Here is a 24,212-nt window from a genome sequence, read left to right as displayed (position 1 = left end):
TTTGGGAGGCCGAGGTGGGCGGATCACTTGAGCCCAGGAGTTTGAGACCAGCCTTGACCTCCTTGACTTCTGGGGAGTTGATGAGGGACCTGGACACTGTCAGAGTGGTTTTTTCTTTCCCTTTGTGTACAGTTCTGAGCTCATTGTTTATGTATTAGGGTGTGGAATAGGCTCATATAAATATTTCAGGTCCTAAAATAGCTGTGACAGTGTCACTGATCTGCCCCTGAGCTGAACATCCACCCCCTCAACCGCCATTTTAATCCTCCCGTCATGTGAGGGAGGATGGGAGTCTGTGTGAATGTCTTTCTCACTCGTGTTAAAGATCATATCTGCCTGTCTCATCTGTCAAGAGTGTAGATTTTGTTGTGATGGTGGATTCGAAATAGAGGAAACGTGTGGTCATTGTACTTGGCAAACAGCTTTTCATGTCAGGATGCCCCTGACCCCCACCAGAGAGAGATTCTAGGTTATTCCTTGTGGGCAAATGTGTCCATGGATCACTGGATCAGGGACTGTTGAATCAGATGTGTGTCCCTCTCTACATGTCATGATTTGTAGAGATCAAAGTTTTCCCTGAGAACTCCCTGGGGGATGTCATCTCCAGCCATGAGCTCCAGGGCAATGCTGTCTCGGATGAGGGTCTGGGGTAACCTGAGCTCCTGGAGAAAGCTGGGTGTACTTAAGCGCTCTATGAAGACTGTATGTGGTGGTAATGCTGTTGGGGTACCCCATGGGTAGCCTAGAAAAGAAGTACCATGTCCCATTGCAGGTGAAGGTGAATTAGGGCAGAGAGGCTATTGAAGTAGGCACTGAACAGAACATGATAGCTGAATCTGTAACAGCAAAATCTTTACCAGTTGTTGATTGGATGGGGTCAGTGAGTTCTTTAATACTGGGTACTGGGTATACGGGCCTTAATGAAAGGATTACAATGCTAAGGTTGTAGGAATCCACTGTGAAGCACCATTTATTTCTTCCAGGCTTAAGCACAGGCAAGACTGAGCTGTCAAATGGAGAAACAGTGGAGAGAATCACCCTTTTATTAATTAGGTTTTATATATTAGGTTTTAAACTTGAAGGTCCTGTACATCTGAATTGTGTCTCTCCCAAAATTACATATTGAAGCCCTTACCCCCAGTACCTCAGAATGTGCCCACATTTACAGATACAGCCTTTAAAGGGTGTAAGTTAAAATGAGACCATTAAGGTGGGCCCTAATCCAACATGACAGGTGTCGCTATAAAAGAAGACATTTGGAGACATAAAGAGACCTCAGTGCTGGGTGTGCTCATAGGAAGGGTCATCTCAGGTCAGGAGAGAGGCCTCAGAGAAACCAAACCCCCCACACTTCAGTCTTGGAATTCCAGCCTGCAGAACAGTGAGGAAATACATTCATATTGTTAAAGTCACCCAGGATCTGGTAGCCCTAGCAAACTAACACATCTGGCTAAAACTTACAGAGTCATATTAACTGTTTTAACTGGGGATCTGCAAGGTCCAATTTGTCTCATAGTCATAGTCATGTTAACTATTTTAACTGGGGACCTCCAAGGTCCAAGCCAATTTATAAGTGCCAAAGACTTAATTGAAACATATTTATTATTCAATGTGTTAGAGCATATTTTAGGGCAATGAGTATTATGCCTATGTGAACTTCAGGCAAAGCTACAGTTAAAATAAAGCATGCCTATTTTTCCTCTATAGTTATTTTGCCAGGATTACAGGCATTGCAGTGTTTATCCCATGTATAACTGTAACTTGAGTCCCAGCATTGACTAAGTTCATGAAGCTTTGTCAATAGGTGCATTTTAGCATTTGTTAATCTGGAGCCCATGCTGTACAGGCACAAAAGACAATCAGGGCCCCTTTTATCTCCTTGTTATATAAATCCTTATAGTAAATTTTGTGTTTCCAATTGGGTCAAGTTATGGACCTTTGTTTCATTACATATTTATGTTACTGGGAAGGGGTCCTGATCCAGACCCCAACAGAGAATTCTTGGATCTCATGCAAGAAAGAATTTGAGGCAAATCCATAAAATGAAAGCAAGTTTATTAGAGAAAGTAAAGGAATAAAAGAATGGCCACTCCATAGGCAGAGCAGTGGCATGCGGTGCTCAACTGCTTGTACTTATTGTTACTTTTTGATTATATACTAAGCAAGGGGTGGATTATCCATGCATCTTCCAGGAAAGGTGTGGGCAATTCCTGCAATTGAGGGTTTGTCCCCCTTTTAGACCATATAGGGTAACTTCCTGACACTGCCATGGCATTCCTAAACTGTCATGATGCTGGTGGAAGTGTCTTTTAGCATGCTAACACATCATAATTAGCGTACAATGAGCAGTGAGGACAACCAGACATCACTTTCATCACCATCTTGGTTGTGGCTGGCTTCTTTACCACAACCTGTTTTATCAGCAAGGTCTTTGTGACCTGTATCTTGTGCTGACCTGCTATCTCATCCTGTGACTTAGAATGCCTACCTTCCTAGGAATGCAGCCCAGTAGGTGTCAGCCTCATTCAAGATTCTCCAGGCTTAAGGGTGGGGCCTAAATTACCCAGGACCTATTCAAGATGGAGTTGCTCTGGTTCAAACACCTCTGGTATTTATATTAAAATATATAGACTTTTATTTTGGTGTCTAGGCCTGCCCTCTCCCTCATTTCTGGGCATCTGGTTGCCCAAAGCTGAGGTTTTGAGTTACTGTCTCTGGCTGACAACTCAAAGTGTGGACCTCCTAAGGGGTTACAGGAGGCAGGGTGTGGGGTGGGGGTAACAGGCAGCCCAGCCTCTTTCTCAGGCTCTCCAATCCCCTCCCAGGGAGCCCTGGCAAATTGAGCTCATGTTGTCCATGGCTTGTGAGTGAGACCAGATCCAGGACTCGCTGATGGGCCACCTAACTGAACCTGGGCTGTATGCAAACATCCCAACGAAGAGGGCTCCAGCATCACAGTGAAGCCCCTGCCTTTGGCTGATCCCACCACCATCTGCAGTCCTTACCTTTTCTGCATGACACAGCCTAGGGTCTCTGCTAATCCAAACCACAGGTTTCAGCCATTCCCACCTTTAATTCCTCCTGGAAGAGCAGCAGTCCAGAAAATCAGCAACTTGGGGAGGGCCAGGGTCAGGGCAGAGGCCACAAGGACAGCCAAGGTGCCTGCCAGTTCTTACCTAATGTGGAGATGAAAACCACCAATTCCAGAACAGCCCCCAGTGTGGCCCTGTGGTTCCCCCATGGCATCAGCAGCAGTGTGGGCAGCATAAGAAGCCAGTGGCCACCAGGGCACATCCTCCAAGGAAATATCCTCCCCAGGCAGCTCCATCAGGTGCGACACCAGCAGAATTTGCCTGAATGTGTGACCTCAGCCACTTCCTCCTACCAACACCCATGCTTCAGGCCAGCCCGAAAGACCCAGCATGAGCTCAAAGCAGAGTGGGGGTGAAGAAGCCTCACAGGGTGGACAGGTGAGGGGCAGGATTAAGATGAAGGATGTATGTGTGGGTGTAGGGGGGTCAAGTGTGTCCCATTGCTTTCCATGGAGCATGCAGTCCCCGAGTTACATGGAGCACACAGACCCCGAGTACCACAGAGCACAAGGACCCTGAGTTCCATGGAGCACAAAGGCCCTGAGTTCCACAGAACCAGGAGACCTCAAATTCCACGAGCAAGAAGACTTTGAGTTCCATGGAAAATGAAGACCCTGAGTTCCATGGAGCAAGAAGAGCCTGAGTTCCATGCAAAATGAAGACACTGAGTTCCACAGAGTATGCAGACTGCAGAGTTCAATGGAGCTCAGTGAGATGATGCAGGAGATCGGCCAGGAGCAGGACACAAAGAGCTGCTGTGTGTGCACAGCATGTTTGGTCTTGGGGACCTTTGGCGGTGGAGGTTGAAGGGCCATAAAATGCGGAGGCATTTGCTCAACAGGTTTTCAAAGAAGAGGGCATACAGCACTTCCACACACTCAAAAGCATGCCGGGTGGAAGGTTATATGACAGCCTGCAGCTAGCTGGTTGCCCAGCTGGCTGCCCTGTGCCCACCTGGGCGAAGCTTCAGAGACTGGATGACTTTTTTTCTGGGGCACTTCTCCCCTCCTCAGGTGCTTCTCTTGTTTTTTCTTTTACATTTGTGGGGCAGGGGAGATGATTCTGTAGAAATAAACAAAGATAAGAAAACTTAATGGCCAGGCATTTAACATCTTATTTTCTGAGCTTCTGCTAATGATGGGTTGTGACTACTGACTTGAGTGATTCTCATTACGTTCATCTTAGAGAACACAGGATCGTCACTTCCTAGAGCAGGTTGCATAACAATGATATTAACACCAACAGGCACCACCATGCCTGGTTAATTTTTAAATTTATTTTGTAGAGATGAGGTATCATTATATTGCCCAGGCTACTCATGAACTCCTGGGCTCAAGCAATCCTTCCACCTCAACCTCCCAAAGTGCTGGGATTACAGACATGAGTTACTGTCCTGGCCTGGCAGTTCCTTATAAAGCTAAGTATACCCTTATATATAAGCTGACAACTCATATTCACACAAAAACTTCCACGTAAATGTTTATGGACAGCTTTATTCATAATTGCTAAAACTTGGAGGCAATCAAGATGCCTTTCAGTAGGTGAATGGATAAACTGTTGTGGATTCACACAATAAATTATTATTCCTTGATTTAAAACTGAGCTCACAAGCCATGAAAGGACACACAGGAAACTTACATGCATATTGGTAAGTGAAAGGAGCCCACTTGAATGCTATGTACTATAGAATTCCAACCATATGATATTCTGTAAAATTCCACATGATATTCTATGGAAACAGTAAAGATAGCAGTAGTTATCAGGATTGTGGGAAGGGGAGGGTGAAAGAAAGAAACAAATAGCTGAGGCACAAGGGATATTTTAAGACACTGAAACTATTCTGTATGCTGCATTAATGATGGATACATGTCATGTCATTACACATTTCTCAAAATTATAGAAGGTACAACACAAAGAGTGACCTCTAATGAATTTGAGTTAATAATAATGTTTCTACATTGTTCATCAACTATAACAAATGTACCACAAGGCAAGGCTATAAGGGTAACAACAGAGCATGTGGGCAGGAGACTGGGTATATGGGAACTCCCTGTACTTTCCACTCATTTTTTCATGTAAATCTAAAACTGCTCTAACAAAAAGTTCAATAATTAAAATCCAAAGGACCATAAAGGGTAGAATGGATAAATAAATTACAGTATGTTTATACAATTGAATAAAATGAATAAACTTGCAAGTTAAATATAATACCCATGGTGACACACACATACACATACACATACACACACACACACTATAGAATATATACAAAAGGAAATGAGGAAATTAAAACATTTCATTACCAAAAATCAATTAAATACAAAAGAAGACAGTATGCAGGAAATGAAGAACAAAAAAGCTGTAAGGCATATAAACAACAAACAGTATATGACAGAAATAAATCCCTCCTTATCAGTAAATAAACAAAACCAAAAGTTGGTTTTTGAAAAGATGAACAAAACTGACAAAACTTTAGCTAGATTGACTAAGAAAAAGAGACTCAAAGTGAGAAATAACAGCAGGACATTATTATGAATTCTACAGAAATAAAGAATTATAAGAGGTGTACTATAAACAACTGTTTGCCAACAAATAGGGCAGTCTACATAAAATAGACAAATTCTTAGGTATACAAAACCTACTAGGACTGAATAATGAAAAAACAGAAAATTAGAATAGACCCCATAACTACTAAGATTGGATCAGTCATCAAAAACTTTCTGACAAAGAAAGGCCTTGAACCAGATGGTTTCACTGGTGAATCTTACCAAACATTTAAATCACACTCCAACTCTCTTCTAAAAAATTGAAAATGAGAGAACATTTCTAAACTCATTCTATGAGGTCAGAATTACCCTGATACCAAAGCCAGAAAAAAAAGTAGACAAGAAAACTAGAGATCCATATCCCTTCCCTGATGCATACCAATGCAGAAATCCTCAACAAAATACCAACAAACTAAATTCAGCAGCATATTAAAATAATTATACACTATGACCAAGTAGAATTTATTCCTGGAATGCAAGGATGGTTGAACATTCAAACGTCACTGCATTAACAGAATGGAGTGGCAAATCACGATTATCTCAACTGATATAGAAAAAGCGTCTGCTACAGGTTTTATTCTATGTAAACTTAAAAATCAACAAAGATGGTGAGGGGGTCAGATGGAATGCAGTGGGTGACAAATGAATCTTACTGCATTACAAATTATGACTAACCCGTATTGAAGAGTGTGGGGAAAAATAGTCTTCACCTAAGTAACCTCAGAAAATATTGTTTGGACTGCATACTGTAAGACTCAAGAACTGTACACAAACATACCGTTGGCAAATTTGTTTCAGGGTATGGGTTAGCAATTCTGAAATGATTTTCTGTGTTAGCAAATATATTTCAGAGAATTAGATCCCAGTTTCTCTCTGTAGGTGAAAGAGTTACAAATAAGCAAAGGGAGAATGCTAGAATAAATCCTGAGGTGCTGAACTGGATTTAGGAATGTCAGTATGAACCCTTGTCTATTTTAATGTATCTGTTTAGATAGATAGATATAGATAGGTAGATGCTGAGTTTGTATTCATGCATACATGTTTGGAAACATTCACGTGTTTCCAAACTGTGCTGGGAGAGCCTAGAAGCAGTGATATCCCAGTATTAATGAGCACACTCAGTTCCCAGATCTTAGTTTCTAAATACCATTCTCCTATAAAAGAAACCCGGGTTTCTTAGAGAAATGACTAATTCTAGGCCTGCCATGAAAAACACAAGATGAGACTAGAGCATCTTGCAGTGCTAGAAAATAAAAATGTGCTTTTAAAAAGCATAAAAGGGTGGAGACATGTCAAAAGAAGCCAACCTGGAAGAGCTCTCTGTGACTCAAGGTGGAAAAATGTGAGTGGCAAATAATTATGACAGCACTAAATTATAACCCAGAACATAAAAGAAATAGTCACAAGTCCATACTGATATCGAAAAGATTAAATAAATCAGGAAGGAAAGACAAATCTTTCTTACAGAAGAATTCCAAGTAGTAAGTGTTGAAGGATAGCACAAATAGAAAACTACCACTAGAATACTACAGTAATCATTACTGCAGGAAAGAGTCATCAACGAATGCAAAAATAGTGATGAAACTTAAAGAAGAAACAGTATGTTTCTGTGGCCACAAAATATCTCCCTCCAAATATTTATTAATATATTTTTCTTTTTTTCCCCTCTTAATTTCATCTAAAGATCTATGACTAAAGCAAATATAATACTGTGTTGTGGGGTTTTTGACATGTACAGATATAAAATTTATGGCAACAACAGCACAAAGGATAAGAGATAAATGGTGCTATTCTGTAGTAAGTTTTTCTATTTTACACTCACTGTAATAGAACAATATTAACTCTAGACTGTGAGAATGTTAATGATGCACACTGTAATCCCTGGAGCAACTGCTAAAAAATGAAAATATGTGTCACTTCAATGCTAATAAAGGAATAAAACAATACAAAAAAGTACTTGTATAAGAATATTCATAGTTCTTTACTAATATGATAGCCCAAAGCAGGAAATAGCCCAAATATTCATCAACAGAGAAATGTATGAACAAACCACAGTGCATTCATACAGCAGAATACTATTCAGCAATACAAAGGAACAAACTACTAAAATACACACTATGGAGATGTCTCACAAGCATTATGCTGAGACAGCTGGACATAAAAATGTATATTGTATGATTTCAAGCAAAATGAACTTATGGTTAAAAAACCCTCACAACAGTACTTTCCTCCGGGGGAGTTAAAAATTGCCTAGGAATGAGCATGAGGGAGGTTTCTGGGGATGATGGAAATATTCCATTCTGAAAAGGGGTGATGGTTATATGGGTGTTATTTATTTTTCAAAGCTGTACAATTAAGATTTGTGCCTTTCAATGCATATATATCTTACCTCACCAAAAAAGAACTAAAAAAATACATAAAGCGAGGGGTAGGGAAAGGGCTGAGGTACAGAAGAAACAAAAATGGCACACGATTACTAGCTGTTGAAGCAGGGCCACGGGTCTATTATACAATTTTGTTCACTTTGTATATATTTAAACTTTTCTGTAATGAAACACTTGTACAGAAAGATGAAACTGATCTATAATGTCAGCTGTTAAGACACTAGTACCTTTGAGGAGGAGGGAGAAAGCACTTGTGGGCTGCATGAGTGAGGCTGCTTCTATTTCTTGGTTACCCACGTGTATTAACTTTGTCATAATATACGTCGAGCTTAAGTGAATGCTTTATGCCCGTATTTCTGTATGCATGATACAGGGACAAAATATTTAAACACCACATATTTGCACACATAATTTATTATCTCACTGTAACAGGAGTGTTTTGCTTTGTTTCAAAGTAGGACACTTGCACTCACAGCATCATCAGATGAACTGTCATATTCTGATATATCTATTAATGTCCTAACCCTTGGGTGAGACCTCCTAGGTCTTCCCATTTTTGGCTTAATTTGATAAGTAGAAAGACTCTTATTTCTGATGATGTGATTTTATTTCCCAGCAAAGTCCTCCCCAAAGCAAGGCCACAATAACTAGCACGGTGCTCTGCACATCATATGCACTCAGTACTTGTGAAATTGAGTTGAGTCAAACAAAATGAGTAGCAGAGGTTAAGTCCTGCAAAAGATAGTATGTGAATAATGCAAGTAAGACTGAAAGGCTATAGTTCAGCAGCAAAGACTTTACATTCATTTGAGAAACCATTTGCTACTAGTTCATCAAAAGATGTTGGTTTCAAGCAGTGGTTCTTAACGCTGGCCACACACTGTAACTAGTTGGAGAGCTTTAAACAGCAAGGATGTCTGGATCCTACCCCAGGGGTTCTGATTTCACTGGTCTGTTGCAGCTTCAGTTTTGGGAATTTTAAAAGCCCCCTGCCACCCAGGAAATTGTAAGGTGCATCAAGGGTGAGAACCTTAGCTGTGCTAAAGGATGCATTAGCTGTGCCTGATTTCCTTGTGTGCTGTGGGGATTTGCCTCATTGCAGCATCTCAGCTTTACAGGGAGGGGTGGCAGGCAGTCTTAGAAAACAGCTCTGCCCTGTTAAAATCAAAGGACGGCTTCAAGACATGCTCAGCTCCTTGACTAAATTGCAGCAGGAGGAAATGTCTTCTCAGCAGATCTATCTTTACAGCAGGTGCTTTCAGAAGAAGAGGTTGTTTTGGGCACAGCATTTTGATTTAGTCTGTGTTGAAGACCAGTAATAGCCTACAGATACCAAAATGGGATGAAAAGAATTTCCAAACATGTGGAGTGCTTTATACGTGTTTTCACATTTCTCCTATGATTAGAAATGAAAAATATATTGCTAGTGCCTTGATTTCTTAACTCAGCCTTCAACCATTTCCCCCAAATTATTCCAAGTTATTCCAAGACGCTTCCCAATCATTATCTGGAGAGGAATATTCCTAACAGTGAAGAATATTACAGGGATGAGAATCTTGCAGGAATCCTGCCTCTATTGCAGAAGAGTCACCCTCCAGAACCTGGAAGGCCCAGGGAAGCTGTGTGATAGTGCGGCCCGTGGAGGTGGATGTGTTCTGGAATCAGGCTGAGCAGATCCTGAGTCCCAGCACAGCCCGCTTAGTAGCTATGGGGCTTTGGACAAGTTCCTTGACTTGGACAGTTATATAAATCTTGTCTGCAAGAAAAGGCATAGTGATGCTAACTGCAAAAACAACAGCAATTCTTCATCCCTCCCTGTATCTGCACCCTTTGCAATGCGCTTTTACAGCTGCTCCCATCCAGAGGTAGAATCTGTTTCCCAAGACTTGGATCCAGCTGGCAGTTTTGGGCCCAGTCTCAAAAGGTCTTGAATGCTTCTTTCTTTTCTTTCAGAATCCTGCCATCTCCATGACAACAAGCCCAGGTTAGCCTGCTAGAGGATGAAACATTTTGGGGAAGAGAACTGAAGTTGCCCAGTCCACAGCCAACTCACTCTCAACAGCAGAGCTGCCTGGTCACCAGCAGCTGACCCCCTTCTCCCATACACACACATGAAGATTGCTATACCTTATAAAGGTATGGCAGGTTTTATAGGTATCACAATTCATTTATGGCAGGAGCCTGCCATAAATTGCTGACCCACTCAATCATGAGCTAAATAAGTTTTGGGACAGCTTACTGCACAGTAACAGCGAACTAACACACCCAGAGCAGACAGGATGCCAGGATTAACATGCTGATTACAAGTTAGCTGGCAAACGGTAGGGCCTGTCTAGGTACTGAATTCCTTTTCCCCTTATTAGAAGTTGGGTCCCTTGAATTGTAAAGAAATGCATGTAGACATGTATGTGCTTAAAACTCACACAGTATCACACAACAGAGGAGGAAACTGGTGACAGCCTGACCATTAGGGCCAAGGCCAAATAGCAAGCTAAAGCATTTGTCTGGAATCTATTCCCTCCAAATCGAAACTCTGGAGGTCAAGGCTGTGGACAGGTCCCACCTCCTGGGACCCCGCTGTCCTCTGATCTCTGGAGGGAGAATGGCCCCACCAAGCAGCAGATGGGCAGCAATGTGGTACCTGTGGCCACCTCCTGCTGGCAGCCCCTGCTCTCTCAGGGCACTCTCTCTTCCTTTGGGACTGAGAAGAGATGTGGGTAAGGAGGGAGAGCTCCCTCGCTCCTGGCAGAGAAGTGGGGTTCAGGCCCTTCACCTTCCTGAGGTCAGGGAGTCAGAGCCCTCAGAACATCTGGAATGTGGCTGCTCTGAACTGGGATATGCTAGAAGTGTAAAATATGGGGTGAGTTTTAAAGATTTAGGTCAAAGAAATGTAAAATGTTTCATTAATAATTTTATACTGATCACACATTAAAATGACATTTTGGATATATTGGGTCAAATAAATCATATTATTACAAATCAATACCACCTGTTTCTCTTTAGTTTCTTTAACCTGGTTACTAGAAAATTTAAAACTCCAGACAGGCCTAGGTCATATTCTGTTTATATTGGACAGGCTGTCTCAGAGGACGGCCTCCCTTCTGAAGCTCAGGCTGCCTCCAGTCACGATGGAAGGGGAAGTGGAGCAATGAAGAAAGCACATGGGGTGCCAGATGCTTTCAAACAACCAGCTCTCATGTTTCATAGAGCAAGGACTCACTCACTGTCACCGGGACAGCACCATGTCATTCCTTCAGGATCTGCCCCCAAGATCCAAACACCTCTCACTAGGCCCCGCTTTCAACACTGGGAATCAAATTTCTTTTTCTTTCTTTCTTTTTTTGTTTTTGTTTTTGCTAGAGGCCAGGAAGGTTATAAAATATGAAAATGTTAAATAATTTGTCATTTTGTTGTTTCCATTTGTGAACAAAGGACTTAATAAAGAATGTAAGATTTAACATTACAGTAAAATACATTCATTTCAATATCACACTGGAATTCAACATTGCTTTGACTGGGGCTGCAGAAGCAATGCAGAGCTGCTTCCTCCTCCAGACCCTCACAGCTCAGCAAGCCTCTCAAGGGCTGGCTGCTGGCCACTGCGTTTCAGTTTTTATAGCTTGTCTTCCTCCCAGGTGATTAACGAACAAGGCCAAAGGTGTTTGAAACTTTCAGAAAACACAGGATTTTTCTTTCTGTGGCTCACCAGCATTTTCATTTCTAATATCAACAATACCATATGCAGGCCACAGCTGAGCCAAAACACATGATGACTTGAGTCTGAAGTCAGATTGTACCTAATATTTAGGGCCATATGCATTACTAAAAAGGGACATATCTTTCAACAATTCCAGTAAGTTTCCAAGACTCAGTTCCCACTGGGTACTAGCCTGTGGTGGTGCCCCTGTGCTTGTTACTGAGGGCAAAATGGGACAGTGTTTGCTGAGTTCAGAGCTGAGGGGCTGCGGTGCCATGCAGGGAGCACGACTTCCCAGTGAATAACACTCCTCTGTGAGAGCGGCCTGGCGGCCAAGGCCAGCTGGCTCAAGGCAACTGTCTCCTGTTTTCCTAACAAGCAACATTTTCAGGGAAAAACCCCAGTTTCAATGTAGGAATGTTTGAATGGTGGCTCAGGCCTGGGACTGAATTAAGAAGGGATAAGGAGATAAAATCCACATTTTAATTATAAACAAATGTCTCACTGAAAAAATTCCAGACCCATAAATTCATGTATGTATTAGTTATCAGAGTAATTTAAAATGTGAGGAAATTATACAGTGTGTGTCCCTTATTATATATTTCTCCCCCGCCACCACTTTTTAAACATCTAAAGTTCCTAACACATAGATACTCTTTATGAGGGAAAAAAAACCCTATTGACATTGATACAGTTTGAAAATTTGTCCTCTCCAAATCTCATGTTGAAATTTGATCTCCTAGTGAGACCCTGTCTCTACAAAAAATAAAAAAATTAGTTGGGCATAGTGGATTGAGCCTGTTATCCCAGTTACTCAGGAGGCAGAGGTGGGAGGATCTCTGGAGCCCCAGCAGTTGGATGCCACAGTAAGCTATGGCTCAGCTCAGCCATGGCTTCTATAGGGAGCTACAACTGCACTACTGCACTCCACCCTGGGTGACAGAGTGAGATTATCTCTTCAACAAAACAAAACCAAAAAAACCAGAAATTTGATTCCCAATGTTGAAAGCGGGGCCTAGGCCAGGTGCGGTGGCACACCCCTATAATCCCAGCACTTTGGGAGGCCAAGGCAGGCAGATCACAAGGTCAGCAGGTCGAGATCATCCTGGTTAACATGGTGAAACCCTGTCTCTACTAAAACAAAAAATTAACCAGGCATGGTAGTGGGCGCCTGTAGTCCCAGCTACTCAGGAGGCTGAGGCAGGAGAATGGCATGAACCTGGGAGGTGGAGCTTGTAGTGAGCTGAGATCATGCCACTCCACTCCAGTCTGGGTAGCAGAGTGAGACTCTGTCTCAAAAAAAAAAAAAGAAAGAAAGAAAAAAAAAGAAAGTGGGGCCTAGTGACAAGTGTTTGGGTCTTGGGGGCAGATCCTTCAGGAATGGCTTGGTGCTGTCCCGGTGGTAGTGAGTGAGTTCTTGCTCTATGAAACATGAGAGCTGGTTGTTTGAAAGCGCATGGCACCCACCTCCTTTCTTCCTCGCTCCACTTCCCCCTCCACTATGACTGGAAGCTTCCCAGGTTCCTCACCAGAAACAGATGCTGGTGCCAGGCTGGTACAGCCTGCAGAATCATGAGCCAAATAAACCTCTTTTCCTCATAAATTACCCAGCCTCGGGTGTTCTTTTATAGCAACACAAAATAGACTAATACAGACATCAATGTGAATATTTCATATTGGAAAATTTTTTTTTCATTTTCTATTTTGTCTGTATAGCTAACATCAAAGAAGCCGAAGATATAGAATACTACATCTCAGATACTGCATTTTGTAAAAAACATGAAGGTAAAAGCTTCGTTTCTTCAAGTACTAATCAATGATAGTTTTACTTTTCCCGTTTTATGCAGAATACAGTTCCATGAACCGTAGGGAGATGGAAAAACTTCCCTGGAAGGCTGGGACAGGTAAGACTGCATCTATGCACTCTGCAATGTCTGTCACACAATAGACACTTAATGTGAAGGCTACTGAATGAAAGAATACTTCCAACCAGCCTGGAGCTCAAATGGAGGTTCTCCCTGAAGTTCTGCACCTCACACTGTGGGCTTCCACGCACATGTCCACATCACCTGTGCACCCACTTCCTTCTTGGACCTGAGAAGAGTCCTACTTTCCAGCCCCTGCCTGTGAGGGGATAACCAGGCCCCTGAGATCCACATCTCCAGCAGCTGGAATTCAGAGTTTATGACCTGCTGTTTTCCACATTCCCCCTCAGGACCTGCACCCCGCAGCATTGCACCTTCTATTCTGCTGTCAAGGCCCAGAGCTCTGTTCATCGGCTTCCAGCAGCTCGCCACCCATCTTCCTCCCTTCCCTCCTGCTGGATCTCTTTCTTTCATTGGTTCTTGTCCCTTTCCCTCAGTAAAAGAACTCTCCTTCCACTCTGCCTCATTCACATTCACTTGGGAACCAAAAATTCACCCCACAGTTTAGTATTCCCAGTTGTGGAACAATTCAGTCAGCTTCTGGAATGAGACAAATGTGAAGAAGCCAGACATGAAAAAACACTTATATGGATCGATTTATATAAAATGCCCAGAGAAGACAAATCTATTGAGATACAAACTAGATTTGTGGTTGCTTACAGCTGGGGTAGAGGCTGGGGGAAATAACAGGGTGATAGCTAAAGGGTACAGGACTGATAAAAATGTTCTAAACTTAACGATGGTGTTGGTTTCACATTTGTGTGATTATAGTAAACCCTAGTGGATCATAAGGTACATGAATTTTTCCTCAATAAAGCTGTTTAAAAAAAAAAAAAAGAGGCTGGGCAGAGCAACTCAACCTTGTAATACCAGCACTTGGGGAGGCTGAGGCAGGAGGATTGTTTGAGACCAGGAGTTCAAGACCAGCCTGGACAAGAGTGAGACCCCATCTCCACAAAAGATTTAAACAATTTAGCCAAGCATGGTGGTGTGCACTTGTAGTCCCAAGTACTCAGGAGGCTGAGGTGGGAGGCTCACTTGAGCCTGAGAATTGGAGGCTGTAGTGAGCTGGGATCATGCCACTGCACTCCAGCCTGGGAGAGAGAGAAACACCCCAACTAAAAAAAAAAAAAATTATTACGAACAATTTTATACATACAAAATTACACACACACACACACGCACATACACACACACACACACACTCACATAAAAGTAAAATAAACACACTGTAGCCATCACTGACACCACTACATTTGAAGCTGTCTGCATTGTTGGGCCTTCCTAAATGTAACACTTTGCCTCCCCATCTAGGACAATCATTCATCTGAAGCTTTACAAAAAGTATTATTTTCCTGACTTTCATTATACTTTTATTACATAATAATAGCTGGGAATAATATATTGTTTCTCTAAATAATATACTGTTTACCTTTGTAAGTTTTTACACTTTCTATAAATGTGTTATGTATCTCTGTAACTTACACTACTCATTCCACATTGTATTTTTGAGAGCCTTCTATGTTTTAAATAGTTTCCTGTTCAATTCTATGTATTGCTTACTAACTAGCCTTTAAATTGAATATACTCAGACCTACCCTAGAAAGAATCCTTGTGGGATAATGAGTATAAAGTGCTTAAAGCAGTGCCCCATTCATTATAGGCCTTCAATATTATATATGTAATACTATATACAATATTTTAATACTAAGTAATTATATACATATTATGATTGCTCCTTTCTTTGTGGATGTACATTATTTCATCAACTGCATTATGAACTAATAGTTTTCTTTCTTTTGGGGGAGGGGGCAGGGTCTGGCACTGTTGCCCAGGCTGAAGTACAGTGGTGCAATCACGGCTCATTGCAGCCTGGACCTCCCGGGCTCAAGGATCCTCCCATCTCAGCCTCCTGAGTAGCTGGAAGTATCGGCAGTGCCACCACTCCCAGCTAATTTTTAAATTTTTTGTAGAGATGGGGTTTCACCATGTTGCCCAGGCTGGTCTCTAACTCCTAGCTCAGTCGGTGGCTCACGCCTGTAATTCCAGCACTTTGGGAGGCCAAGGCGGGAAAACTGCTTGAGCCTAGAAGTTCGAGACCAGCCTGGGCAATGTAGGGAGATGTAGTTTTTACAAAAAAATTAAAAATTAACAGGCATGGTGGTGCACACCTGTGGTCTCAGCTACTGGGGAGGCTGAAGCAGGTGGATCGCTGGAGCCCCTATCGTGGTGCAGTTTTGGCAAAAGACAAGAACCTGTCTCAAATTTTTCAGCCGATGGTTGTAGAGATAAAGTTTGAGCTTTCAAAGATTACAACATTCTAAACTACATAGTTTGCTGGAAAAGCCACATGTTGCTTCCAGAAACAACTGGTAGACCACCAGGATCATGACGGTGACTTCGAAAAGCTTTGGTGTGTTGACAAACGAGTGATGTTGCCGGTCTCAAGCCACTGCTACTGTATACAAGGCCACTGCATGTAACAACGATATCAAAAGTGGGTGACCAAGTGGCAACATTTAAGCATTTTACATCCTAACTTATGTGCAACTTAAACCTACTGCCACACTGTGAGTTAGGAAATTGGTAGGTTTTTTTCTATTGACTTGCTGTGCCCTATAATTTTTCCTATTTTAAATAATGGGAAACAAGTTCTCAGTTTTTTTCTCAGAGAAAGTCTGACATTTCAGGCACAGATGTGTCTGACAGTTATTACCAACAGAAGAGTTTCCAGTCTTTTCATCGTAAAATTTTAATTACTTGCCTTGGAAATTACTTAACTTTGTTCCTTCCAAATCTGGTAGTAAAATGGGTGCTCCAGAAAGATGGAGCACGGATATTCTGCTGCTTTGCTGGTCCCCGCACAGACGTGGGGCTTGAGGAGCCTGCAGCCACGAAGTACAGGGACGTCATCCGAATGGAAAAGTGACCCAAGTGGCCCGGCAGGCGCAGTGCTGGGGCACAGAAGTGCAGCCTATGAATGGCGGGTGGGAGGCCCGCGGGCTCGCCGGGGCTCGGGCCTGTGTGTTTGCGGGGGAGAGGCCCCCACAGGACAAGGAGGCCCCGACCCAGGCTTTTGAAGCCAGCGAAGCGGGGGTGAAACCCCAAGGGGCGTAAGGGTCCTCACACGTGCGGCCAAGCTTCCCGTCTGCGTGGTGAGGGGTTGGACCTTTCCGTGGTGATTTTTTTCCCATTATGCCGGGCGCATAGCGGACCCTGGGGCGGCGAGACGGGTGAGGGCGTTCAGCCAGCCTGGGGTCCTGGAGGCCAGCGGTCGGATTAGCAGCAGCCCAAGGGACAGAGGGACGGCGGAAAGGAGTCTCTACTTTCAGGTTCCCAGTGATCACTATGTTCGTTACAAGCAGTAAACTGACGACTTCAGACACCGGCCACTGAGATCCAAGCGCAGTTCTCAAACATCCAGCCCCGCAGGCCAGGCGCACTGCGCATGCCTCAGGGGTCTGTGCGGGCGGAGGGGACGGGGAGGGGCGGAGGGGACGGGGCGGGGCGGAGCTCGGCGGGGTAGAGGGCAGGGGCGGAGTGGGGAGGAGGGGCGGACGGGGCGGAGGGGGCGGAGAGGGGCGGGCGGGGGGCGGGGCGGGGGTGGAGGGGCGGGGGACGCGAGGGAGGGCGCGGAGGGGCAGGGGGCGGAGAGGGCGGGACAGAGGCATGGCGGGGTGGGTGGGGACGGGGCGGGCTCGGTGGGGGCGGGCTCGCCCAGCGCTGAATCCAAATCTCATCTAAGCTATTTTCTAGCTCTGACATCCTATACATCACTGCATAATGTGAGTAACATGCCAAATACTGTATAACTCAATATTGACTTTTTTTCTTCTCTGAAGGTACTATATAAAGTATGTACATCGTATCTAATATCAGAACATTCAAATCCCATATTGAAAAGATTATAAATTGACCATAATTTTATAATTCTATTTAGCAACAGTGTGTTCCTTCTCAGTCTTCACTTTTAAAGTATCTAAGAGGCTCGATGTCTTGAGCCTTTTTCTTTTTAAACCCAACATCCTTTCTCACATTTATTAGTTTAGTACTTTGGTTTTAATAAAAAGGTGGGGTTACAAAAAATCTGAATTATTCTGCAGTGTTTCAGGCAACCGAAGCTGAAAACAGCACTGTTAAGGCAGGGGGACAATTCTTATACTCTGTGAGTCTTCTTGTTTAATTTTCATTAAATTTCCAGAATAATAAGCGTAGGATAGCTAAAGTTTGTCTTTGCGTGGTAGATTAGTTAACCTTTACTGAATTCACAATATGGCATCAGAGACTTAATCTGCATTTCCGAACTCTTATAAATTAAAGTTGAAGTGTAAGCTTAATTTGCACATCAGAAATACCACTTGCACTGAATAAATAATGTTTTTAGTAGTGAGCATTCCTCATCTACCTGTTTGTTAAGAATTGTCTGCTTTTTTCAGCTGCTACTCTGCTAAGACAGAGTTATCCCCTGAGCTATGTTGTCAGTTCAAGGGTTTTGCAGATAGCCCTGTATTGTGGGGGGGAAATAAACATGGTTTTCGAAAAGGAGGAGAACATCTCTATAACGTTGAGATTTTTAGTAATCAGGACTATTGATGTCAAATGGCTGTTGGGACAAATGACATCATAAAAATGCAACATTTAAAATTATGTTTGTTTAAGTTTGTTTGTTTTCAGATTTCTTAGTAGTAAAGGGGCTGTGTTTTCACTCAGGCTTATATGATGATCACATTTCTCAGACCAGAAGCCATCTGCTAGTATTCTGTCCTGGACTTTGGGTACATCTGTGAGAGTAGCTGGGCCTGTCATCCAGTGAATGGCTCATAGTTGACTCCTCTCCATCAGTATAAGCCTGGGTGTGGGTGACTGCATGGTAGAAGGGGCCGGGGTAGCCAGGGACCAGAGGTTAGTGAACCATTGGGTAAGATATATAACTGTTACTCAGGCTCATAATTTTTCAAAATTTTCAGATAATAATAACAAGAAAGTCCATCCTTACCAGTGTCAGTCTCTGTTTTAAGTGTTATTCATATATTACCTCATTTAATTCTAACACCAATGCTATGAGAAACTGAGGCTCAGAATGTAAATAGGCTACTGAGGTCACATTGCTGGTGGATCTTACTTGATCTTAGGCCAGCTTGGCTCCTAAGTGTGTGTTCTTACTCTATTGCCTCTGGAACAGGAAGGACTATATGGATACTGTAAATTGTTAAAGAACAAGTTGAAAGAATATTATTTCCAGCAACATGGGCTGACAAGGACCAGAAAACAACAAAAACTTCTGGAATATGTATCAAGAACCATTAAAAAAATGTATCAATGAGCGGCAAAATAAGAGTTCTCAAAGGCAAAAAATCAAAATTAAAAAGTGAAAGTAGAAACCCAAAGAAGTAATTAGATGCCATTTTTCACCCTTAAGATAGTTGCCAAGTGTCATACTGAAACTCTCTTTTCATAGTCTTAGATGAGGATGGGGCAGCAGAATAGCAGACAAAGTTTAGATCCTGTCCAAGCTAGGAGGGTTAGGAGAAGACCTCAAAAAGTAGGACACCAAAAAGATAGGCTTAGTGTAGGAGGGAACTGTGAATCAACCTGTCTGCCTCCCCCGTCTCCTGCCCGCTCAATCCCTGCAGCCCCTGGAACAGCAGCAGGATTGTCCATCCTGAGGGAAAACATCTCTCCTGAGAGTGGGTATACGTTAATATATAACCATGGGCAGCCCTTCCACTGGTGGCTTCACACACAAACTGTATAATCTAAAAAGTCTCAAGCTGCAAATTTAAAGTACCATGAGGTTTTTAATGCCTTCCAGGTGCCTGGCAAAAGCAAAATGGAAGACAGCTTCAAGGAATGTAAGTTCTTAATCAAAAATTACAAACATGTATAATGGGCAAGAGCCAGCAGAAACAATGCACAGAGGAAACAACCTACAGAGACTTAAGATATTAGAGTCACCAAACATCACATAAAGTGTGTCTTACACTGTAAAGAAACAAGGGGATTAAAGAGCATGAATATGAAAATAATCAAGTAGATTGGGAAAAAGTACCAAATAGAAATCTAGATTTGAAAAATACAAATAATTGAAATGGAAAGTTTAATGGATTAGAGTCACAGCCAACTAGATACTACCAAAAAGAGAATAATGGATATGAAGACATAAATACATTTTTAGACTTGTAAAGACTTAAGACTTTCTTACCTGGAGATCTGCTCTACAAGAAAAATTAAAGGATGTCCTTTAGGCAGTAAGAAGGATACCATATTGAAATCTAGATCTGCACAAAGGAATGAAGAGCACTGGAAATAGTAACAACATGGACAAATATATGATTTGTTATTATTACTTAAGCCTCTTTAAAATATAATTGTTTAAACAAAAATAATAAAGTAATATGGAATTTATGACATATGTAAAATAAAATGGATGACAGTGATAGCTTAAAGACTAGGAGGGAAGAAGTATACTGATGTAAGTTTCTTATAGTAAAGTGATATATTACCACTTGAAGGTTGACTGTGATCAGTTAAAGACATGCACTATAAACCCTAAAGCAACCACTAAAATAACAAACCAAAGAATTGTAGCTGTTCAGGCAAAAACAAACAATCTCATCAAAAAGTAGGCTAAGGACATGAGTAGACAATTTTCTCTTTTTTATTATTATACTTTAAGTTCTAGGGTACATGTGCACAACGTGCAGGTTTGTTACATATGTATACATGTGCCATGTTGGTGTGCTGCACCCATTAACTCATCATTTACATTAGGTATATCTCAAAAGAAGATATACTAATGGCCAACAAGCATATGAAAAAATGCTTGACCTTACTAATTATCAGGGAAATGCAAATCATAACCACAACATGATATAACCTTAATCCTGCAAGAATAACCATAATAAAAAAATCAAAAAATTAAAATAGATGTTGGTGTGAATGTGGTGAAAAGGGAACAGTTTTACACTGTTGTTAGGAACGTAAACTAATACAACCACTATGGAAAACAGTGTGGAGATTCCTTGAAGAACTAAAAGTGGATCTACCATTTGATCCAGCAATCCCACTTCTGGTTATCTACCCAGAGGAAAAGAAATCATTACACGAAAAAGATACTTGCACATGCATGTTTATAGCAGCACAGTTCACAATTTCAAAAATAAGGAACCAGCCCAAATGCTCATCGATCAATGAGTGAATAACGAAAACCATGGAATACTACTTAGCCATAAATTCCACACCATGGAATACTACTTAGCCATAAAAAGGAATGAAATAATGGCATTTGCAGCAACCTGGATGGAATTGGAGACCATTATTCCAAGTGAAGTAACTCGGGAATGGAAAACCAAACATCGTATGTTCTTACTCACAAGTGGGAGCTAAGCTATGAGGATGCAAAGGCGTAAGAATGACACAATGGACTTTGGACTTGGGGGAAAGCGTGGGAGGGGTCGAGGATAGAAGACTACACATTGGGTACAGTGTACACTACTCTGGTGATGGATGCACAAAAATCTCAGATATTGCCACCAGAAAACTTATTCATGTTAAAAACATCGCCTGTTCCCCACAAAAACCTATTGAAATAAAGAAGGGTAAAGAGGAACCAGAAAAAGAAATTGAAAAGCAACCAGTAAAGCAGAGTATCATGTTCACAAAGCCAAAGGAAAACATTATTTCAAGAAAATGGTGGCTAACTTTATCAAATGTTGCTGAAAGTTGACATAAAATGAGACCTGATAATCAGCCACTGGATTTAGTAAAGTGACTAGCCCTGATGACCTCACAAGAGTCCTTTGAGTGAAGTGATAAGGAGAAAGCTCGACTGAAAGGGATTTCTGAGAGAACAAAGTAGAGGGGTTGAATGCAGTAAGCAAGACAACAATTTCAAGAAGCTTCACTCAAAAAAGGAATAGAGAAAAGATAAGTAGTTATAGAGGAAGTAGAGTCAAGATCGCTGTGTTTAATATTTTATAAGATGAGAAAAAATAATAACATGTTTGCATGCCAATAGAAATCATCCATAGAGAGGGCAAAATTGATAATGTAGGAAATACAAGGAAGTATTTCTGGAATAATGTCCTTGGATTGGAAGTTATGAAAAAGAAATAATGACTTTAGATGATAGATCATTCCATTCATCCATAGTAAGTGGGATATGAGTATTATATGAGCACAAATACAAGTAGATGGATAGATGTGTTCATGACAACTCTTAAGTTTGCTTTCATGAAATAAAGGCAACATGGTACTTTTTCTCCACTTAAAAATTTACAATAGTTAATCATGTCATATAGAATTATGTGGAATTCTTAAAATATTCAGTGGTTAAAAATATTTACTGAAGCATGTGTTCTGCCACATGTTTTTTTAGGCACTGGAGGTAAACCAGAGACAAGGTTCATACTTTTGTAAAGTGAGGACAAACAGATATATATCACAGGGCACACAGCAAAGCCAGCTTTCATAGGGGAGTGAGAAGTCAAGTTCAGAGAGAGCAGGCCCCTGGTCCACCATTCTCTCAATATCTACAGAATTGGGGTTGTAGGAGGGATTGTTTGAGGTCTTCTAATGACTAATTTGAACTTGCCATTCCAGATTCATCTCTCATTCATTCTCTGCCTACATACTTAGCTTCAGCGACTGCAAATCCCAGTACAAAACTACACCAACATTCCCATGTGTACTGGTCTGTTGTTTTTGTTTTTGTTTTTTTTTCATATTAACTCCTTAGCCTCAAAGCCCTTTTCCCCTTTCTCATAGCTTACCATTATTTTAACACCCTACACAAATAACACATCTTCAGCACCTTTCTTCAAATAAAATGCATTATCTTAAGGTTCACAATTTAAAAAAAAGAATTGTAGGTTGGGCGCAGTGGCTCATGCCTGTAATCCCTGCACTTTGGGAGGTCAAGGCAGGCGGATCATGAGATCAGGAGATTGAGACCATCCTAGCTAACATGGTGAAACCCCGTCTCTACTAAAAATACAAAAAATTAGCCAGGCGTGGTGGCGGGCAGCCTGTAGTCCCAGCTATTCGGGAGGCTGAGGCCGAAGAATGGTGTGAAACTGGGAGGTAGAGCTTGCAGTGAGCTGAGATTGTGCCACTGCACTCTGGCCTGGGCAACAGAGCGAGACTCTGTCTCAAAAAACAAACAAACAAACAAAAAAAAACTGTAGCTGTTTAACAAGAGAGATAAAATGAGATAAAATGGTATGATAAAAATACTTGATTAATTCAAAGGAAAATGGAAAAAGTAAATAAAAATAGATGAAATGAATAGAAAACATATGCAAGATGAGTGGCTCAACCTAATCATATCAGTAATCACATTAAATGTAAATAGTCTAAATACCCCAACTAAAAGGCAGAGTGTCAGATTACATTGAAAAACTAAGACCCAACTATATTCTGCCTATAAGCAATGCACTATAAGTATAAAGACACAAATAGGTTAGAACTATAAAGATGGAGAAAGATATACCATGCTAACACTAGTCAAAAGAAATTTAGAGTGGCTATATTAATATCAAAATAGATTTCAGAGCAAAGAATTATTTCTAGGAATTAAAGGTTATTTCATACTGACAATGTGGTCAGTGAAGAAGATACAACAATCCTAAATGTTTTTGTACCTAATAAGGCTTCAAAATGAATAAAAGACAAACTAATAAAACATCAAAGAGGAATAGACAAATGCACAACTATCAGAGATTTTAAAAGCCCTCTCTCAATAATTAATAGAACAAGTGGGCAGAAAATCAGTAAGAAAACAGTAGATTTGGCTGGGTGCAGTGGCTCATGCCTGTAATCCCAGCACTTTGGGAGGCCAAGGTGGGCAGATCACCTGAGGTCAGGAGTTCAAGACCAGCCTGGCCAACATGGCAAAACCCTGTCTCTACTAAAAATACAAAAATTAGCCGGGCATGTGGCAAGCACCTGTAATCCCAGGTACTTGGGAGGCTGAGGCAGGGAGAATTACTTGAACCCAGGAGGCAGAGGTTGCAGTGAGCCAAAATTGCACCACTGCACTCTAAGCTGGGCTACAGAGTGAGACTCCATCTCAAAAAAAAAAAAAAAAAAAAAAAGAATATAGTAGATTTGGACAACACTCAACACTATCAGCTAACTTGATTTGATTGATATTTGTAGCACACTTCACTCTACGATAGCAGAATACAGATGTTTTCCAAGTGCACATGGAACATTTATGAAGCTAGACCACATTGTGGCCCATTTTTAAAAGTCTCAATAAATTCAAAAGTATTAATCATGCACAGTATGTTCTCTGTGGAACATACTGTATATGAAAAATTAGAATTAAATTAGAAATCAGTGGCAGAAAGACCCTTGAAAATACCCAAATATCTGACATCTAACATGCTTCTAAGTAACCCATAGGTCAAAGGAGAAATCTAAAGGGAAGTTAGAAGAAATTTGAAGTGAATGAAAACAGAAAACAACATAGAATATATGGCAGGCTGTCACTAAAACAGTGGCTAGAGGAAAATTTTTGTCATTAAATATTATAGTAGAAAAGAAGAGAGGTCTCAAATCAGTGA

General features: G+C 41.5%; 1 pseudogene; it reads right to left on the bottom strand.

Annotated features, from left to right (window-relative positions):
* Nucleotides 1–3,926: 3,926 nt before the first annotated feature.
* On the bottom strand, nucleotides 3,927–16,838 carry LOC115894726 (annotated as a pseudogene).
* Nucleotides 16,839–24,212: the final 7,374 nt, after the last annotated feature.

This window comes from Rhinopithecus roxellana, chromosome 19, assembly GCF_007565055.1.
Source record: "Rhinopithecus roxellana isolate Shanxi Qingling chromosome 19, ASM756505v1, whole genome shotgun sequence".
Taxonomy (NCBI): Eukaryota; Metazoa; Chordata; class Mammalia; order Primates; family Cercopithecidae; genus Rhinopithecus; species Rhinopithecus roxellana.
Note: the sequence above shows the minus strand (reverse complement) of the source record. Positions and strands in the feature narration are given on the sequence as shown.